Below are 21,896 nucleotides of genomic sequence, written 5' to 3' on the forward strand. Positions count from 1 at the left end.
AGGGACGGGGACGACTCCCATTAACCCCTGACTATACCGGGGATACGCTTATCACAATGCCTTTCTGGTCTGTGCTGAAGCAGGGTATTCTGGCAGCCAAGTGGCTTGAACTTTATTAGTGAGCCTGGTTACCCCCTCTCGGAACCACAGACTTAGAAATCGCCAGCTCATATACAGTGCATAAAATATATTTATATATATATACCCTTATACACCATTTTAATAAAAAATATCACAAAATTCTTCTAAGTCCCTCGGGAAGAGTGAAAGACGCGCACGTTCATTTTCAGAGCTCCTAGACCTTCCTATAAGAAGTTAGCCAAAAAGTAGCTTCGAAAAACGCTTAGGTTAAGTTTCAGAGTTGCTTCTAATGTACCAAAGCTGGACTTAGACATAATTTCACTCTCACAACATTATGGCTGGTTGGAGACAGTCCGAACCACAAGTACCGGGTCCATGGTTCTGGGCGTATACTGGGGGGACGGGGACGACTCCCATTAACCCCTGACTATACCGGGGATACGCTTATCACAATGCCTTTCTGGTCTGTGCTGAAGCAGGGCATTCTGGCAGCCAAGTGGCTTGACCTTTATTAGTGAGCCTGGTTACCCCCTCTCGGAACCACAGACTTAGAAATCGCCAGCTCATATACAGTGCATAAAATATTTTTATATATATACCCTTATACACCATTTTAATAAAAAATATCACAAAATTCTTCTAAGTCCCTCGGGAAGAGTGAAAGACGCGCACGTTCATTTTCAGAGCTCCTAGACCTTCCTATAAGAAGTTAGCCAAAAAGTAGTTTCTAAAAACGCTTAGGTTAAGTTTCAGAGTTGCTTCTAATGTACCGAAGCTGGACTTAGACATAATTTCACTCTCACAACATTATGGCTGGTTGGAGACAGTCCGAACCACAAGTACCGGGTCCATAGCTCTGGGCGTATACTGGGGGGACGGGGACGACTCCCATTAACCCCTGACTATACCGGGGATACGCTTATCACAATGCCTTTCTGGTCTGTGCTGAAGCAGGGCATTCTGGCAGCCAATTGGCTTGACCTTTTTTTAGTGAGCCTGGTTACCCCCTCTCGGAACCAAAGACTTAGAAATCGCCAGCTCATATACAGTGCATAAAATATATTTATATATATATACCCTTATACACCATTTTAATAAAAAATATCACAAAATTCTTCTAAGTCCCTCGGGAAGAGTGAAAGACGCGCACGTTCATTTTAAGAGCTCTTAGACCTTCCTATAAGAAGTTAGCCAAAAAGTAGCTTCGAAAAACGCTTAGGTTAAGTTTCAGAGTTGCTTCTAATGTATCAAAGCTGGACTTAGACATAATTTCACTCTCACAACATTATGGCTGGTTGGAGACAGTCCGAACCACAAGTACCGGGTCCATGGTTCTGGGCGTATACTGGGGGGACGGGGACGACTCCCATTAACCCCTGACTATACCGGGGATACGCTTATCACAATGCCTTTCTGGTCTGTGCTGAAGCAGGGCATTCTGGCAGCCAAGTGGCTTGAACTTTATTAGTGAGCCTGGTTACCCCCTCTCGGAACCACAGACTTAGAAATCGCCAGCTCATATAGAGTGCATAAAATATATTTATATATATACCCTTATACACCATTTTAATAAAAAATATCACAAAATTCTTCTAAGTCCCTCGGGAAGAGTGAAAGACGCGCACGTTCATTTTCAGAGCTCCTAGACCTTCCTATAAGAAGTTAGCCAAAAAGTAGCTTCGAAAAACGCTTAGGTAAAGATTCAGAGTTGCTTCTAATGTACCGAAGCTGGACTTAGACATAATTTCACTCTCACAACATTATGGCTGGTTGGAGACAGTCTGAACCACAAGTACCGGGTCCATGGTTCTGGGCGTATACTGGGGGGACGGGGATGACTCCCATTAACCCCTGACTAAACCGGGGATACGCTTAACACAATGCCTTTCTGGTCTGTGCTGAAGCAGGGCATTTTGGCAGCCACGTGGCTTGACCTTTATTAGTGAGCCTGGTTACCCCCTCTCGGAACCACAGACTTAGAAATCGCCAGCTCATATACAGTGCATAAAATATATTTATATATATACCTTTATACACCATTTTAATAAAAAATATCACAAAATTCTTCTAAGTCCCTCGGGAAGAGTAAAAGACGCGCACGTTCATTTTCAGAGCTCCTAGACCTTCCTATAAGAAGTTAGCCAAAAAGTAGCTTCGAAAAACGCTTAGGTTGTTTCAGAGTTGCTTCTAATGTACCAAAGCTGGACTTAGACATAATTTCACTCTCACAACATTATGGCTGGTTGGAGACATTCTGAACCACAAGTACCGGGTCCATGGTTCTGGGCGTATACTGGGGGGACGGGGACGACTCCCATTAACCCCTGACTATACCGGGGATACGCTTATCACAATGCCTTTCTGGTCTGTGCTGAAGCAGGGCATTCTGGCAGCCAATTGGCTTGACCTTTATTAGTGAGCCTGGTTACCCCCTTTCGGAACCACAGACTTAGAAATCGCCAGCTCATATACAGTGCATAAAATATATTTATATATATACCCTTATACACCATTTTAATAAAAAATATCACAAAATTCTTCTAAGTCCCTCGGGAAGAGTGAAAGACGCGCACGTTCATTTTCAGAGCTCCTAGACCTTCCTATAAGAAGTTAGCCAAAAAGTAGCTTCGAAAAACGCTTAGGTAAAGTTTCAGAGTTGCTTCTAATGTACCGAAGCTGGAATTAGACATAATTTCACTCTCACAACATTATGGCTGGTTGGAGACAGTCTGAACCACAAGTACAGGGTCCATGGTTCTGGGCATATACTGGGGGGACAGGGACGACTCCCATTAAACCCTGACTATACCGGGGATACGCGTATCACAATGCCTTACTGGTCTGTGCTGAAGCAGGGCATTCTGGCAGCCAAGTGGCTTGACCTTTATTAATGAGCCTGGTTACCCCCTCTCGGAACCACAGACTTAGAAATCGCCAGCTCATATAGAGTGCATAAAATATATTTATATATATACCCTTATACACCATTTTAATAAAAAATATCACAAAATTCTTCTAAGTCCCTCGGGAAGAGTGAAAGACGCGCACGTTCATTTTCAGAGCTCCTAGTCCTTCCTATAAGAAGTTAGCCAAGAAGTAGCTTCGAAAAACGCTTAGGTTAAGTTTCAGAGTTGTTTCTAATGTACCGAAGCTGGACTTGGACATAATTTCACTCTCACAACATTATGGCTTGTTGGAGACAGTCCGAACCACAAGTACCGGGTCCATGGTTCTGGGCGTATACTGGGGGGACGGGGACGACTCCCATTAACCCCTGACTATACCGGGGATACGCGTATCACAATGCCTTACTGGTCTGTGCTGAAGCAGGGCATTCTGGCAGCCAAGTGGCTTGACCTTTATTAGTGAGCCTGGTTACCCCCTCTCGGAACCACAGACTTAGAAATCGCCAGCTCATATACAGTGCATAAAATATATTTATATATATATACCCTTATACACCCTTTTAATAAAAAATATCACAAAATTCTTCTAAGTCCCTCGGGAAGAGTGAAAGACGTGCACGTTCATTTACAGAGCTCCTAGACCTTCCTATAAGAAGTTAGCCAAAAAGCAGCTTCGAAAAACGCTTATGTTAAGTTTCAGAGTTGCTTCTAATGTACCGAAGCTGGACTTAGACATAATTTCACTCTCACAACATTATGGCTGGTTGGAGACAGTCCGAACCACAAGTACCGGGTCCATGGCTCTGGGCGTATACTGGGGGGACGGGGGGGACTCCCATTAACCCCTGACTATACCGGGGATACGCTTATCACAATGCCTTTCTGGTCTGTGCTGAAGCAGGGCATTCTGGCAGCCAATTGGCTTGACCTTTTTTTAGTGAGCCTGGTTACCCCCTCTCGGAACCAAAGACTTAGAAATCGCCAGCTCATATACAGTGCATAAAATATATTTATATATATATACCCTTATACACCATTTTAATAAAAAATATCACAAAACTCTTCTAAGTCCCTCGGGAAGAGTGAAAGACGCGCACGTTCATTTTCAGAGCTCCTAGACCTTCCTATAAGAAGTTAGCCAAAAAGTAGCTTCGAAAAACGCTTAGGTTAAGTTTCAGAGTTGCTTCTAATGTACCGAAGCTGGAATTAGACATAATTTCACTCTCACAACATTATGGCTGGTTGGAGACAGTCTGAACCACAAGTACAGGGTCCATGGTTCTGGGTATATACTGGGGGGACAGGGACGACTCCCATTAAACCCTGACTATACCGGGGATACGCGTATCACAATGCCTTACTGGTCTGTGCTGAAGCAGGGCATTCTGGCAGCCAAGTGGCTTGACCTTTATTAATGAGCCTGGTTACCCCCTCTCGGAACCACAGACTTAGAAATCGCCAGCTCATATAGAGTGCATAAAATATATTTATATATATACCCTTATATACCATTTTAATAAAAAATATCACAAAATTCTTCTAAGTCCCTCGGGAAGAGTGAAAGACGCGCACGTTCATTTTCAGAGCTCCTAGACCTTCCTATAAGAAGTTAGCCAAGAAGTAGCTTCGAAAAACGCTTAGGTTAAGTTTCAGAGTTGTTTCTAATGTACCGAAGCTGGACTTGGACATAATTTCACTCTCACAACATTATGGCTTGTTGGAGACAGTCCGAACCACAAGTACCGGGTCCATGGTTCTGGGCGTATACTGGGGGGACGGGGACGACTCCCATTAACCCCTGACTATACCGGGGATACGCGTATCACAATGCCTTACTGGTCTGTGCTGAAGCAGGGCATTCTGGCAGCCAAGTGGCTTGACCTTTATTAGTGAGCCTGGTTACCCCCTCTCGGAACCACAGACTTAGAAATCGCCAGCTCATATACAGTGCATAAAATATATTTATATATATATACCCTTATACACCCTTTTAATAAAAAATATCACAAAATTCTTCTAAGTCCCTCGGGAAGAGTGAAAGACGCGCACGTTCATTTACAGAGCTCCTAGACCTTCCTATAAGAAGTTAGCCAAAAAGCAGCTTCGAAAAACGCTTATGTTAAGTTTCAGAGTTGCTTCTAATGTACCGAAGCTGGACTTAGACATAATTTCACTCTCACAACATTATGGCTGGTTGGAGACAGTCCGAACCACAAGTACCGGGTCCATGGCTCTGGGCGTATACTGGGGGGACGGGGGGGACTCCCATTAACCCCTGACTATACCGGGGATACGCTTATCACAATGCCTTTCTGGTCTGTGCTGAAGCAGGGCATTCTGGCAGCCAATTGGCTTGACCTTTTTTTAGTGAGCCTGGTTACCCCCTCTCGGAACCAAAGACTTAGAAATCGCCAGCTCATATACAGTGCATAAAATATATTTATATATATATACCCTTATACACCATTTTAATAAAAAATATCACAAAACTCTTCTAAGTCCCTCGGGAAGAGTGAAAGACGCGCAGGTTCATTTTCAGAGCTCCTAGACCTTCCTATAAGAAGTTAGCCAAAAAGTAGCTTCGAAAAACGCTTAGGTTAAGTTTCAGAGTTGCTTCTAATGTACCAAAGCTGGACTTAGACATAATTTCACTCTCACAACATTATGGCTGGTTGGAGACAGTCCGAACCACAAATAGCGGGTCCATGGTTCTGGGCATATACTGGGGGGACGGGGACGACTCCCATTAACCCCTGACTATACCGGGGATACACTTATCACAATGCCTTTCTGGTCTGTGCTGAAGCAGTACATTCTGGCAGCCAAGTGGCTTGACCTTTATTAGTGAGCCTGGTTACCCCCTCTCAGAACCACAGACTTAGAAATCGCCAGCTCATATACAGTGCATAAAATATATTTATATATATACCCTTATACACCCTTTTAATAAAAAATATCACAAAATTCTTCTAAGTCCCTCGGGAAGAGTGAAAGACGCGCACGTTCATTTTCAGAGCTCCTAGACCTTCCTATAAGAAGTTAGCCAAAAAGTAGCTTCGAAAAACGCTTAGGTTAAGTTTCAGAGTTGCTTCTAATGTACCGAAGCTGGACTTAGACATAATTTCACTCTCACAACATTATGGCTGGTTGGAGACAGTCCGAACCACAAGTACCGGTCCATGGTTCTGGGCGCATACTGGGGGGACGGGGACGACTCCCATTAACCCCTGACTATACCGGGGATACGCTTATCACAATGCCTTTCTGGTCTGTGCTGAAGCAGGGCATTCTGGCAGCCAAGTGGCTTGAACTTTATTAGTGAGCCTGGTTACCCCCTCTCGGAACCACAGACTTAGAAATCGCCAGCTCATATACAGTGCATAAAATATATTTATATATATATACCCTTATACACCATTTTAATAAAAAATATCACAAAATTCTTCTAAGTCCCTCGGGAAGAGTGAAAGACGCGCACGTTCATTTTCAGAGCTCCTAGACCTTCCTATAAGAAGTTAGCCAAAAAGTAGCTTCGAAAAACGCTTAGGTTAAGTTTCAGAGTTGCTTCTAATGTACCGAAGCTGGACATGGACATAATTTCACTCTCACAACATTATGGCTGGTTGGAGACAGTCCTAACCACAAGTACTGGGTCCATGGTTCTGGGCGTATACAGGGGGGACGGGGACGACTCCCATTAACCCCTGACTATACCGGGGATACGCGTATCACAATGCCTTACTGGTCTGTGCTGAAGCAGGGCATTCTGGCAGCCAAGTGGCTTGACCTTTATTAGTGAGCCTGGTTACCCCCTCTCGGAACCACAGACTTAGAAATCGCCAGCTCATATACAGTGCATAAAATATATTTATATATATATACCCTTATACACCATTTTAATAAAAAATATCACAAAACTCTTCTAAGTCCCTCGGGAAGAGTGAAAGACGCGCACGTTCATTTACAGAGCTCCTAGACCTTCCTATAAGAAGTTAGCCAAAAAGCAGCTTCGAAAAACGCTTATGTTAAGTTTCAGAGTTGCTTCTAATGTACCGAAGCTGGACTTAGACATAATTTCACTCTCACAACATTATGGCTGGTTGGAGACAGTCCGAACCACAAGTACCGGGTCCATGGCTCTGGGCGTATACTGGGGGGACGGGGGGGACTCCCATTAACCCCTGACTATACCGGGGATACGCTTATCACAATGCCTTTCTGGTCTGTGCTGAAGCAGGGCATTCTGGCAGCCAATTGGCTTGACCTTTTTTTAGTGAGCCTGGTTACCCCCTCTCGGAACCAAAGACTTAGAAATCGCCAGCTCATATACAGTGCATAAAATATATTTATATATATATACCCTTATACACCATTTTAATAAAAAATATCACAAAACTCTTCTAAGTCCCTCGGGAAGAGTGAAAGACGTGCAGGTTCATTTTCAGAGCTCCTAGACCTTCCTATAAGAAGTTAGCCAAAAAGTAGCTTCGAAAAACGCTTAGGTTAAGTTTCAGAGTTGCTTCTAATGTACCAAAGCTGGACTTAGACATAATTTCACTCTCACAACATTATGGCTGGTTGGAGACAGTCCGAACCACAAATAGCGGGTCCATGGTTCTGGGCATATACTGGGGGGACGGGGACGACTCCCATTAACCCCTGACTATACCGGGGATACACTTATCACAATGCCTTTCTGGTCTGTGCTGAAGCAGTACATTCTGGCAGCCAAGTGGCTTGACCTTTATTAGTGAGCCTGGTTACCCCCTCTCAGAACCACAGACTTAGAAATCGCCAGCTCATATACAGTGCATAAAATATATTTATATATATACCCTTATACACCCTTTTAATAAAAAATATCACAAAATTCTTCTAAGTCCCTCGGGAAGAGTGAAAGACGCGCACGTTCATTTTCAGAGCTCCTAGACCTTCCTATAAGAAGTTAGCCAAAAAGTAGCTTCGAAAAACGCTTAGGTTAAGTTTCAGAGTTGCTTCTAATGTACCGAAGCTGGACTTAGACATAATTTCACTCTCACAACATTATGGCTGGTTGGAGACAGTCCGAACCACAAGTACCGGTCCATGGTTCTGGGCGCATACTGGGGGGACGGGGACGACTCCCATTAACCCCTGACTATACCGGGGATACGCTTATCACAATGCCTTTCTGGTCTGTGCTGAAGCAGGGCATTCTGGCAGCCAAGTGGCTTGAACTTTATTAGTGAGCCTGGTTACCCCCTCTCGGAACCACAGACTTAGAAATCGCCAGCTCATATACAGTGCATAAAATATATTTATATATATATACCCTTATACACCATTTTAATAAAAAATATCACAAAATTCTTCTAAGTCCCTCGGGAAGAGTGAAAGACGCGCACGTTCATTTTCAGAGCTCCTAGACCTTCCTATAAGAAGTTAGCCAAAAAGTAGCTTCGAAAAACGCTTAGGTTAAGTTTCAGAGTTGCTTCTAATGTACCGAAGCTGGACATGGACATAATTTCACTCTCACAACATTATGGCTGGTTGGAGACAGTCCTAACCACAAGTACTGGGTCCATGGTTCTGGGCGTATACAGGGGGGACGGGGACGACTCCCATTAACCCCTGACTATACCGGGGATACGCGTATCACAATGCCTTACTGGTCTGTGCTGAAGCAGGGCATTCTGGCAGCCAAGTGGCTTGACCTTTATTAATGAGCCTGGTTACCCCCTCTCGGAACCACAGACTTAGAAATCGCCAGCTCATATAGAGTGCATAAAATATATTTATATATATACCCTTATACACCATTTTAATAAAAAATATCACAAAATTCTTCTAAGTCCCTCGGGAAGAGTGAAAGACGCGCACGTTCATTTTCAGAGCTCCTAGACCTTCCTATAAGAAGTTAGCCAAAAAGTAGCTTCGAAAAACGCTTAGGTTAAGTTTCAGAGTTGCTTCTAAGGTACCGAAGCTGGAATTAGACATAATTTCACTCTCACAACATTATGGCTGGTTGGAGACAGTCTGAACCACAAGTACAGGGTCCATGGTTCTGGGCATATACTGGGGGGACAGGGACGACTCCCATTAAACCCTGACTATACCGGGGATACGCGTATCACAATGCCTTACTGGTCTGTGCTGAAGCAGGGCATTCTGGCAGCCAAGTGGCTTGACCTTTATTAATGAGCCTGGTTACCCCCTCTCGGAACCACAGACTTAGAAATCGCCAGCTCATATAGAGTGCATAAAATATATTTATATATATACCCTTATACACCATTTTAATAAAAAATATCACAAAATTCTTCTAAGTCCCTCGGGAAGAGTGAAAGACGCGCACGTTCATTTTCAGAGCTCCTAGACCTTCCTATAAGAAGTTAGCCAAGAAGTAGCTTCGAAAAACGCTTAGGTTAAGTTTCAGAGTTGTTTCTAATGTACCGAAGCTGGACTTGGACATAATTTCACTCTCACAACATTATGGCTTGTTGGAGACAGTCCGAACCACAAGTACCGGGTCCATGGTTCTGGGCGTATACTGGGGGGACGGGGACGACTCCCATTAACCCCTGACTATACCGGGGATACGCGTATCACAATGCCTTACTGGTCTGTGCTGAAGCAGGGCATTCTGGCAGCCAAGTGGCTTGACCTTTATTAGTGAGCCTGGTTACCCCCTCTCGGAACCACAGACTTAGAAATCGCCAGCTCATATACAGTGCATAAAATATATTTATATATATATACCCTTATACACCCTTTTAATAAAAAATATCACAAAATTCTTCTAAGTCCCTCGGGAAGAGTGAAAGACGCGCACGTTCATTTACAGAGCTCCTAGACCTTCCTATAAGAAGTTAGCCAAAAAGCAGCTTCGAAAAACGCTTATGTTAAGTTTCAGAGTTGCTTCTAATGTACCGAAGCTGGACTTAGACATAATTTCACTCTCACAACATTATGGCTGGTTGGAGACAGTCCGAACCACAAGTACCGGGTCCATGGCTCTGGGCGTATACTGGGGGGACGGGGGGGACTCCCATTAACCCCTGACTATACCGGGGATACGCTTATCACAATGCCTTTCTGGTCTGTGCTGAAGCAGGGCATTCTGGCAGCCAATTGGCTTGACCTTTTTTTAGTGAGCCTGGTTACCCCCTCTCGGAACCAAAGACTTAGAAATCGCCAGCTCATATACAGTGCATAAAATATATTTATATATATATACCCTTATACACCATTTTAATAAAAAATATCACAAAACTCTTCTAAGTCCCTCGGGAAGAGTGAAAGACGCGCAGGTTCATTTTCAGAGCTCCTAGACCTTCCTATAAGAAGTTAGCCAAAAAGTAGCTTCGAAAAACGCTTAGGTTAAGTTTCAGAGTTGCTTCTAATGTACCAAAGCTGGACTTAGACATAATTTCACTCTCACAACATTATGGCTGGTTGGAGACAGTCCGAACCACAAATAGCGGGTCCATGGTTCTGGGCATATACTGGGGGGACGGGGACGACTCCCATTAACCCCTGACTATACCGGGGATACACTTATCACAATGCCTTTCTGGTCTGTGCTGAAGCAGTACATTCTGGCAGCCAAGTGGCTTGACCTTTATTAGTGAGCCTGGTTACCCCCTCTCAGAACCACAGACTTAGAAATCGCCAGCTCATATACAGTGCATAAAATATATTTATATATATACCCTTATACACCCTTTTAATAAAAAATATCACAAAATTCTTCTAAGTCCCTCGGGAAGAGTGAAAGACGCGCACGTTCATTTTCAGAGCTCCTAGACCTTCCTATAAGAAGTTAGCCAAAAAGTAGCTTCGAAAAACGCTTAGGTTAAGTTTCAGAGTTGCTTCTAATGTACCGAAGCTGGACTTAGACATAATTTCACTCTCACAACATTATGGCTGGTTGGAGACAGTCCGAACCACAAGTACCGGGTCCATGGTTCTGGGCGCATACTGGGGGGACGGGGACGACTCCCATTAACCCCTGACTATACCGGGGATACGCTTATCACAATGCCTTTCTGGTCTGTGCTGAAGCAGGGCATTCTGGCAGCCAAGTGGCTTGAACTTTATTAGTGAGCCTGGTTACCCCCTCTCGGAACCACAGACTTAGAAATCGCCAGCTCATATACAGTGCATAAAATATATTTATATATATATACCCTTATACACCATTTTAATAAAAAATATCACAAAATTCTTCTAAGTCCCTCGGGAAGAGTGAAAGACGCGCACGTTCATTTTCAGAGCTCCTAGACCTTCCTATAAGAAGTTAGCCAAAAAGTAGCTTCGAAAAACGCTTAGGTTAAGTTTCAGAGTTGCTTCTAATGTACCGAAGCTGGACATGGACATAATTTCACTCTCACAACATTATGGCTGGTTGGAGACAGTCCTAACCACAAGTACTGGGTCCATGGTTCTGGGCGTATACAGGGGGGACGGGGACGACTCCCATTAACCCCTGACTATACCGGGGATACGTTTATCACAATGCCTTTCTGGTCTGTGCGGAAGCAGGGCATTCTGGCAGCCAAGTGTCTTGACCTTTATTAGTGAGCCTGGTTACCCCCTCTCAGAACCACAGACTTAGAAATCGCCAGCTCATATACAGTGCATAAAATATATTTATATATATACCCTTATACACCATTTTAATAAAACATATCACAAAATTCTTCTAAGTCCCTCGGGAAGAGTGAAAGACGCGCACGTTCATTTTCAGAGCTCCTACACCTTCCTATAAGAAGTTAGCCAAAAAGTAGCTTCTAAAAACGCTTAGGTTAAGTTTCAGAGTTGCTTCTAATGTACCGAAGCTGGACTTAGACATAATTTCACTCTCACAACATTATGGCTGGTTGGAGACAGTCCGAACCACAAGTACCGGGTCCATGGCTCTGGGCGTATACTGGGGGGACGGGGGGGACTCCCATTAACCCCTGACTATACCGGGGATACGCTTATCACAATGCCTTTCTGGTCTGTGCTGAAGCAGGGCATTCTGGCAGCCAATTGGCTTGACCTTTTTTTAGTGAGCCTGGTTACCCCCTCTCGGAACCAAAGACTTAGAAATCGCCAGCTCATATACAGTGCATAAAATATATTTATATATATATACCCTTATACACCATTTTAATAAAAAATATCACAAAACTCTTCTAAGTCCCTCGGGAAGAGTGAAAGACGCGCACGTTCATTTTCAGAGCTCCTAGACCTTCCTATAAGAAGTTAGCCAAAAAGTAGCTTCGAAAAACGCTTAGGTTAAGTTTCAGAGTTGCTTCTAATGTACCAAAGCTGGACTTAGACATAATTTCACTGTCACAACATTATGGCTGGTTGGAGACAGTCCGAACCACAAATAGCGGGTCCATGGTTCTGGGCATATACTGGGGGGACGGGGACGACTCCCATTAACCCCTGATTATACCGGGGATACACTTATCACAATGCCTTTCTGGTCTGTGCTGAAGCAGTACATTCTGGCAGCCAAGTGGCTTGACCTTTATTAGTGAGCCTGGTTACCCCCTCTCAGAACCACAGACTTAGAAATCGCCAGCTCATATACAGTGCATAAAATATATTTATATATATACCCTTATACACCCTTTTAATAAAAAATATCACAAAATTCTTCTAAGTCCCTCGGGAAGAGTGAAAGACGCGCACGTTCATTTTCAGAGCTCCTAGACCTTCCTATAAGAAGTTAGCCAAAAAGTAGCTTCGAAAAACGCTTAGGTTAAGTTTCAGAGTTGCTTCTAATGTACCGAAGCTGGACATGGACATAATTTCACTCTCACAACATTATGGCTGGTTGGAGACAGTCCTAACCACAAGTACTGGGTCCATGGTTCTGGGCGTATACTGGGGGGACGGGGACGACTCCCATTAACCCCTGACTATACCGGGGATACGCTTATCACAATGCCTTTCTGGTCTGTGCGGAAGCAGGGCATTCTGGCAGCCAAGTGGCTTGACCTTTATTAGTGAGCCTGGTTACCCCCTCTCAGAACACCAGACTTAGAAATCGCCAGCTCATATACAGTGCATAAAATATATTTATATATATACCCTTATACACCATTTTAATAAAAAATATCACAAAATTCTTCTAAGTCCCTCGGGAAGAGTGAAAGACGCGCACGTTCATTTTCAGAGCTCCTAGACCTTCCTATAAGAAGTTAGCCAAAAAGTAGTTTCTAAAAACGCTTAGGTTAAGTTTCAGAGTTGCTTCTAATGTACCGAAGCTGGACTTAGACATAATTTCACTCTCACAACATTATGGCTGGTTGGAGACAGTCCGAACCACAAGTACCGGGTCCATGGCTCTGGGCGTATACTGGGGGGACGGGGACGACTCCCATTAACCCCTGACTATACCGGGGATACACTTATCACAATGCCTTTCTGGTCTGTGCTGAAGCAGTACATTCTGGCAGCCAAGTGGCTTGACCTTTATTAGTGAGCCTGGTTACCCCCTCTCAGAACCACAGACTTAGAAATCGCCAGCTCATATACAGTGCATAAAATATATTTATATATATACCCTTATACACCCTTTTAATAAAAAATATCACAAAATTCTTCTAAGTCCCTCGGGAAGAGTGAAAGACGCGCACGTTCATTTTCAGAGCTCCTACACCTTCCTATAAGAAGTTAGCCAAAAAGTAGCTTCGAAAAACGCTTAGGTTAAGTTTCAGAGTTGCTTCTAATGTACCGAAGCTGGACTTAGACATAATTTCACTCTCACAACATTATGGCTGGTTGGAGACAGTCCGAACCACAAGTACCGGGTCCATGGTTCTGGGCGCATACTGGGGGGACGGGGACGACTCCCATTAACCCCTGACTATACCGGGGATACGCTTATCACAATGCCTTTCTGGTCTGTGCTGAAGCAGGGCATTCTGGCAGCCAAGTGGCTTGACCTTTATTAGTGAGCCTGGTTACCCCCTCTCGGAACCACAGACTTAGAAATCGCCAGCTCATATACAGTGCATAAAATATATTTATATATATATACCCTTATACACCATTTTAATAAAAAATATCACAAAATTCTTCTAAGTCCCTCGGGAAGAGTGAAAGACGCGCACGTTCATTTTCAGAGCTCCTAGACCTTCCTATAAGAAGTTAGCCAAAAAGTAGCTTCGAAAAACGCTTAGGTTAAGTTTCAGAGTTGCTTCTAATGTACCGAAGCTGGACATGGACATAATTTCACTCTCACAACATTATGGCTGGTTGGAGACAGTCCTAACCACAAGTACTGGGTCCATGGTTCTGGGCGTATACTGGGGGGACGGGGACGACTCCCATTAACCCCTGACTATACCGGGGATACGCTTATCACAATGCCTTTCTGGTCTGTGCGGAAGCAGGGCATTCTGGCAGCCAAGTGTCTTGACCTTTATTAGTGAGCCTGGTTACCCCCTCTCAGAACCACAGACTTAGAAATCGCCAGCTCATATACAGTGCATAAAATATATTTATATATATACCCTTATACACCATTTTAATAAAACATATCACAAAATTCTTCTAAGTCCCTCGGGAAGAGTGAAAGACGCGCACGTTCATTTTCAGAGCTCCTACACCTTCCTATAAGAAGTTAGCCAAAAAGTAGCTTCTAAAAACGCTTAGGTTAAGTTTCAGAGTTGCTTCTAATGTACCGAAGCTGGACTTAGACATAATTTCACTCTCACAACATTATGGCTGGTTGGAGACAGTCCGAACCACAAGTACCGGGTCCATGGCTCTGGGCGTATACTGGGGGGACGGGGGGGACTCCCATTAACCCCTGACTATACCGGGGATACGCTTATCACAATGCCTTTCTGGTCTGTGCTGAAGCAGGGCATTCTGGCAGCCAAGTGGCTTGAACTTTATTAGTGAGCCTGGTTACCCCCTCTCGGAACCACAGACTTAGAAATCGCCAGCTCATATAGAGTGCATAAAATATATTTATATATATACCCTTATACACCATTTTAATAAAAAATATCACAAAATTCTTCTAAGTCCCTCGGGAAGAGTGAAAGACGCGCACGTTCATTTTCAGAGCTCCTAGACCTTCCTATAAGAAGTTAGCCAAAAAGCAGCTTCTAAAAACGCTTAGGTTAAGTTTCAGAGTTGCTTCTAATGTACCGAAGCTGGACTTAGACATAATTTCACTCTCACAACATTATGGCTGGTTGGAGACAGTCCGAACCACAAATAGCGGGTCCATGGTTCTGGGCATATACTGGGGGGACGGGGACGACTCCCATTAACCCCTGACTATACCGGGGATACGCTTATCACAATGCCTTTCTGGTCTGTGCTGAAGCAGGGCATTCTGGCAGCCAAGTGGCTTGACCTTTATTAGTGAGCCTGGTTACCCCCTCTCAGAACCACAGACTTAGAAATCGCCAGCTCATATACAGTGCATAAAATATATTTATATATATACCCTTATACACCATTTTAATAAAAAATATCACAAAATTCTTCTAAGTCCCTCGGGAAGAGTGAAAGACGCGCAGGTTCATTGTCAGAGCTCCTAGACCTTCCTATAAGAAGTTAGCCAAAAAGTAGCTTCTAAAAACGCTTAGGTTAAGTTTCAGAGTTGCTTCTAATGTACCGAAGCTGGATTTAGACATAATTTCACTCTCACAACATTATGGATGGTTGGAGACAGTCCGAACCACAAGTACCGGGTCCATGGTTCTGGGCGTATACTGGGGGGACGGGGACGACTCCCATTAACCCCTGACTATACCGGGGATACGCTTATCACAATGCCTTTCTGGTCTGTGCTGAAGCAGGGCATTCTGGCAGCCAAGTGGCTTGAACTTTATTAGTGAGCCTGGTTACCCCCTCTCGGAACCACAGACTTAGAAATCGCCAGCTCATATAGAGTGCATAAAATATATTTATATATATACCCTTATACACCATTTTAATAAAAAATATCACAAAATTCTTCTAAGTCCCTCGGGAAGAGTGAAAGACGCGCACGTTCATTTTCAGAGCTCCTAGACCTTCCTATAAGAAGTTAGCCAAATAGTAGCTTCGAAAAACGCTTAGGTTAAGTTTCAGAGTTGCTTCTAATGTACCGAAGCTGGACTTGGACATAATTTCACTCTCACAACATTATGGCTGGTTGGAGACAGTCCTAACCACAAGTACTGGGTCCATGGTTCTGGGAGTATACTGGGGGGACGTGGACGACTCCCATTAACCCCTGACTATACCGGGGATACACTTATCACAATGCCTTTCTGGTCTGTGCTGAAGCAGGGCATTCTGGCAGCCAAGTGGCTTGACCTTTATTAGTGAGCCTGGTTACCCCCTCTCGGAACCACAGACTTAGAAATCGCCAGCTCATATACAGTGCATAAAATATATTTATATATATATACCCTTATACACCCTTTTAATAAAAAATATCACAAAATTCTTCTAAGTCCCTCGGGAAGAGTGAAAGACGCGCACATTCATTTACAGAGCTCCTAGACCTTCCTATAAGAAGTTAGCCAAAAAGCAGCTTCGAAAAACGCTTATGTTAAGTTTCAGAGTTGCTTCTAATGTACCGAAGCTGGACTTAGACATAATTTCACTCTCACAACATTATGGCTGGTTGGAGACAGTCCGAAACACAAATAGCGGGTCCATGGTTCTGGGCATATACTGGGGGGACGGGGACGACTCCCATTAACCCCTGACTATACCGGGGATACACTTATCACAATGCCATTCTGGTCTGTGCTGAAGCAGTACATTCTGGCAGCCAAGTGGCTTGACCTTTATTAGTGAGCCTGGTTACCCCCTCTCAGAACCACAGACTTAGAAATCACCAGCTCATATACAGTGCATAAAATATATTTATATATATACCCTTATACACCCTTTTAATAAAAAATATCACAAAATTCTTCTAAGTCCCTCGGGAAGAGTGAAAGACGCGCACGTTCATTTTCAGAGCTCCTAGACCTTCCTATAAGAAGTTAGCCAAAAAGTAGCTTCGAAAAACGCTTAGGTTAAGTTTCAGAGTTGCTTCTAATGTACCGAAGCTGGACTTAGACATAATTTCACTCTCACAACATTATGGCTGGTTGGAGACAGTCCGAACCACAAGTACCGGGTCCATGGCTCTGGGCGTATACTGGGGGGACGGGGACGACTCCCATTAACCCCTGACTATACCGGGGATACGCTTATCACAATGCCTTTCTGGTCTGTGCTGAAGCAGGGCATTCTGGCAGCCAATTGGCTTGACAATTTTTTAGTGAGCCTGGTTACCCACTCTCGGAACCAAAAACTTAGAAATCGCCAGCTCATATACAGTGCATAAAATATATTTATATATATATATACCCTTATACACCATTTTAATAAAAAATATCACAAAATTCTTCTAAGTCCCTCGGGAAGAGTGAAAGACGCGCACGTTCATTTACAGAGCTCCTAGACCTTCCTATAAGAAGTTAGCCAAAAAGCAGCTTCGAAAAACGCTTATGTTAAGTTTCAGAGTTGCTTCTAATGTACCGAAGCTGGACTTAGACATAATTTCACTCTCACAACATTATGGCTGGTTGGAGACAGTCCGAACCACAAGTACCGGGTCCATGGTTCTGGGCGTATACTGGGGGGACGGGGACGACTTCCATTAACCCCTGACTATACCGGGGATACGCTTATCACAATGCCTTTCAGGTCTGTGCTGAAGCAGGGCATTCTGGCAGCCAAGTGGCTTGAACTTTATTAGTGAGCCTGGTTACCCCCTCTCGGAACCACAGACTTAGAAATCGCCAGCTCATATACAGTGCATAAAATATATTTATATATATATACCCTTATACACCATTTTAATAAAAAATATCACAAAATTCTTCTAAGTCCCTCGGGAAGAGTGAAAGACGCGCACGTTCATTTTCAGAGCTCCTAGACCTTCCTATAAAAAGTTAGCCAAAAAGCAGCTTCTAAAAACGCTTAGGTTAAGTTTCAGAGTTGCTTCTAATGTACCGAAGCTGGACTTAGACATAATTTCACTCTCACAACATTATGGCTGGTTGGAGACAGTCCGAACCACAAATAGCGGGTCCATGGTTCTGTGCGTATACTGGGGGGACGGGGACGACTCCCATTAACCCCTGACTATACCGGGGATACGCTTATCACAATGCCTTTCTGGTCTGTGCGGAAGCAGGGCATTCTGGCAGCCAAGTGGCTTGACTTTATTAGTGAGCCTGGTTACCCCCTCTCAGAACCACAGACTTAGAAATCGCCAGCTCATATACAGTGCATAAAATATATTTATATATATATACCCTTATACACCATTTTAATAAAAAATATCACAAAATTCTTCTAAGTCCCTCGGGAAGAGTGAAAGACGCGCACGTTCATTTTCAGAGCTCCTAGACCTTCCTATAAGAAGTTAGCCAAAAAGTAGCTTCGAAAAACGCTTAGGTTAAGTTTCAGAGTTGCTTCTAATGTACCAAAGCTGGACTTAGACATAATTTCACTCTCACAACATTATGGCTGGTTGGAGACAGTCCGAACCACAAGTACCGGGTCCATGGTTCTGGGCGTATACTGGGGGGACGGGGACGACTCCCATTAACCCCTGACTATACCGGGGATACGCTTATCACAATGCCTTTCTGGTCTGTGCTGAAGCAGGGCATTCTGGCAGCCAAGTGGCTTGAACTTTATTAGTGAGCCTGGTTACCCCCTCTCGGAACCACAGACTTAGAAATCGCCAGCTCATATACAGTGCATAAAATATATTTATATATATATACCCTTATACACCATTTTAATAAAAAATATCACAAAATTCTTCTAAGTCCCTCGGGAAGAGTGAAAGACGCGCACGTTCATTTTCAGAGCTCCTAGACCTTCCTATAAGAAGTTAGCCAAAAAGTAGCTTCGAAAAACGCTTAGGTTAAGTTTCAGAGTTGCTTCTAATGTACCAAAGCTGGACTTAGACATAATTTCACTCACAACATTATGGCTGGTTGGAGACAGTCCGAACCACAAGTACCGGGTCCATGGTTCTGGGCGTATACTGGGGGGACGGGGACGACTCCCATTAACCCCTGACTATACCGGGGATACGCTTATCACAATGCCTTTCTGGTCTGTGCGGAAGCAGGGCATTCTGGCAGCCAAGTGGCTTGACTTTATTAGTGAGCCTGGTTACCCCCTCTCAGAACCACAGACTTAGAAATCGCCAGCTCATATACAGTGCATAAAATATATTTATATATATATACCCTTATACACCATTTTAATAAAAAATATCACAAAATTCTTCTAAGTCCCTCGGGAAGAGTGAAAGACGCGCACGTTCATTTTCAGAGCTCCTAGACCTTCCTATAAGAAGTTAGCCAAAAAGTAGCTTCGAAAAACGCTTAGGTTAAGTTTCAGAGTTGCTTCTAATGTACCAAAGCTGGACTTAGACATAATTTCACTCTCACAACATTATGGCTGGTTGGAGACAGTCCGAACCACAAGTACCGGGTCCATGGTTCTGGGCGTATACTGGGGGGACGGGGACGACTCCCATTAACCCCTGACTATACCGGGGATACGCTTATCACAATGCCTTTCTGGTCTGTGCTGAAGCAGGGCATTCTGGCAGCCAAGTGGCTTGAACTTTATTAGTGAGCCTGGTTACCCCCTCTCGGAACCACAGACTTAGAAATCGCCAGCTCATATACAGTGCATAAAATATATTTATATATATATAAAGTACCCTTATACACCATTTTAATAAAAAATATCACAAAATTCTTCTAAGTCCCTCGGGAAGAGTGAAAGACGCGCACGTTCATTTTCAGAGCTCCTAGACCTTCCTATAAGAAGTTAGCCAAAAAGTAGCTTCGAAAAACGCTTAGGTTAAGTTTCAGAGTTGCTTCTAATGTACCAAAGCTGGACTTAGACATAATTTCACTCACAACATTATGGCTGGTTGGAGACAGTCCGAACCACAAGTACCGGGTCCATGGTTCTGGGCGTATACTGGGGGGACGGGGACGACTCCCATTAACCCCTGACTATACCGGGGATACGCTTATCACAATGCCTTTCTGGTCTGTGCTGAAGCAGGGCATTCTGGCAGCCAATTGGCTTGACCTTTTTTTAGTGAGCCTGGTTACCCCCTCTCGGAACCAAAGACTTAGAAATCGCCAGCTCATATACAGTGCATAAAATATATTTATATATATATACCCTTATACACCATTTTAATAAAAAATATCACAAAATTCTTCTAAGTCCCTCGGGAAGAGTGAAAGACGCGCACGTTCATTTTAAGAGCTCTTAGACCTTCCTATAAGAAGTTAGCCAAAAAGTAGCTTCGAAAAACGCTTAGGTTAAGTTTCAGAGTTGCTTCTAATGTATCAAAGCTGGACTTAGACATAATTTCACTCTCACAACATTATGGCTGGTTGGAGACAGTCCGAACCACAAATAGCGGGTCCATGGTTCTGGGCGTATACTGGAGGGACGGGGACGACTCCCATTAACCCCTGACTATACCGGGGATACGCTTATCACAATGCCTTTCTGGTCTGTGCTGAAGCAGGGCATTCTGGCAGCCAAGTGGCTTGAACTTTATTAGTGAGCCTGGTTACCCCCTCTCGGAACCACAGACTTAGAAATCGCCAGCTCATATACAGTGCATAAAATATATTTATATATATATACCCTTATACACCATTTTAATAAAAAATATCACAAAATTCTTCTAAGTCCCTCGGGAAGAGTGAAAGACGCGCACGTTCATTTTCAGAGCTCCTAGACCTTCCTATAAGAAGTTAGCCAAAAAGTAGCTTCGAAAAACGCTTAGGTTAAGTTTCAGAGTTGCTTCTAATGTACCAAAGCTGGACTTAGACATAATTTCACTCTCACAACATTATGGCTGGTTGGAGACAGTCCGAACCACAAGTACCGGGTCCATGGTTCTGGGCGTATACTGGGGGGACGGGGACGACTCCCATTAACCCCTGACTATACCGGGGATACGCTTATCACAATGCCTTTCTGGTCTGTGCGGAAGCAGGGCATTCTGGCAGCCAAGTGGCTTGACCTTTATTAGTGAGCCTGGTTACCCCCTCTCAGAACCACAGACTTAGAAATCGCCAGCTCATATACAGTGCATAAAATATTTTTATATATATACCCTTATACACCATTTTAATAAAAAATATCACAAAATTCTTCTAAGTCCCTCGGGAAGAGTGAAAGACGCGCACGTTCATTTTCAGAGCTCCTAGACCTTCCTATAAGAAGTTAGCCAAAAAGTAGTTTCTAAAAACGCTTAGGTTAAGTTTCAGAGTTGCTTCTAATGTACCGAAGCTGGACTTAGACATAATTTCACTCTCACAACATTATGGCTGGTTGGAGACAGTCCGAACCACAAGTACCGGGTCCATAGCTCTGGGCGTATACTGGGGGGACGGGGACGACTCCCATTAACCCCTGACTATACCGGGGATACGCTTATCACAATGCCTTTCTGGTCTGTGCTGAAGCAGGGCATTCTGGCAGCCAATTGGCTTGACCTTTTTTTAGTGAGCCTGGTTACCCCCTCTCGGAACCAAAGACTTAGAAATCGCCAGCTCATATACAGTGCATAAAATATATTTATATATATATACCCTTATACACCATTTTAATAAAAAATATCACAAAATTCTTCTAAGTCCCTCGGGAAGAGTGAAAGACGCGCACGTTCATTTTAAGAGCTCTTAGACCTTCCTATAAGAAGTTAGCCAAAAAGTAGCTTCGAAAAACGCTTAGGTTAAGTTTCAGAGTTGCTTCTAATGTATCAAAGCTGGACTTAGACATAATTTCACTCTCACAACATTATGGCTGGTTGGAGACAGTCCGAACCACAAGTACCGGGTCCATGGTTCTGGG

Source organism: Ascaphus truei, chromosome 2 (assembly GCF_040206685.1).
Source record: "Ascaphus truei isolate aAscTru1 chromosome 2, aAscTru1.hap1, whole genome shotgun sequence".
In the NCBI taxonomy this organism is placed as follows: domain Eukaryota; kingdom Metazoa; phylum Chordata; class Amphibia; order Anura; family Ascaphidae; genus Ascaphus; species Ascaphus truei.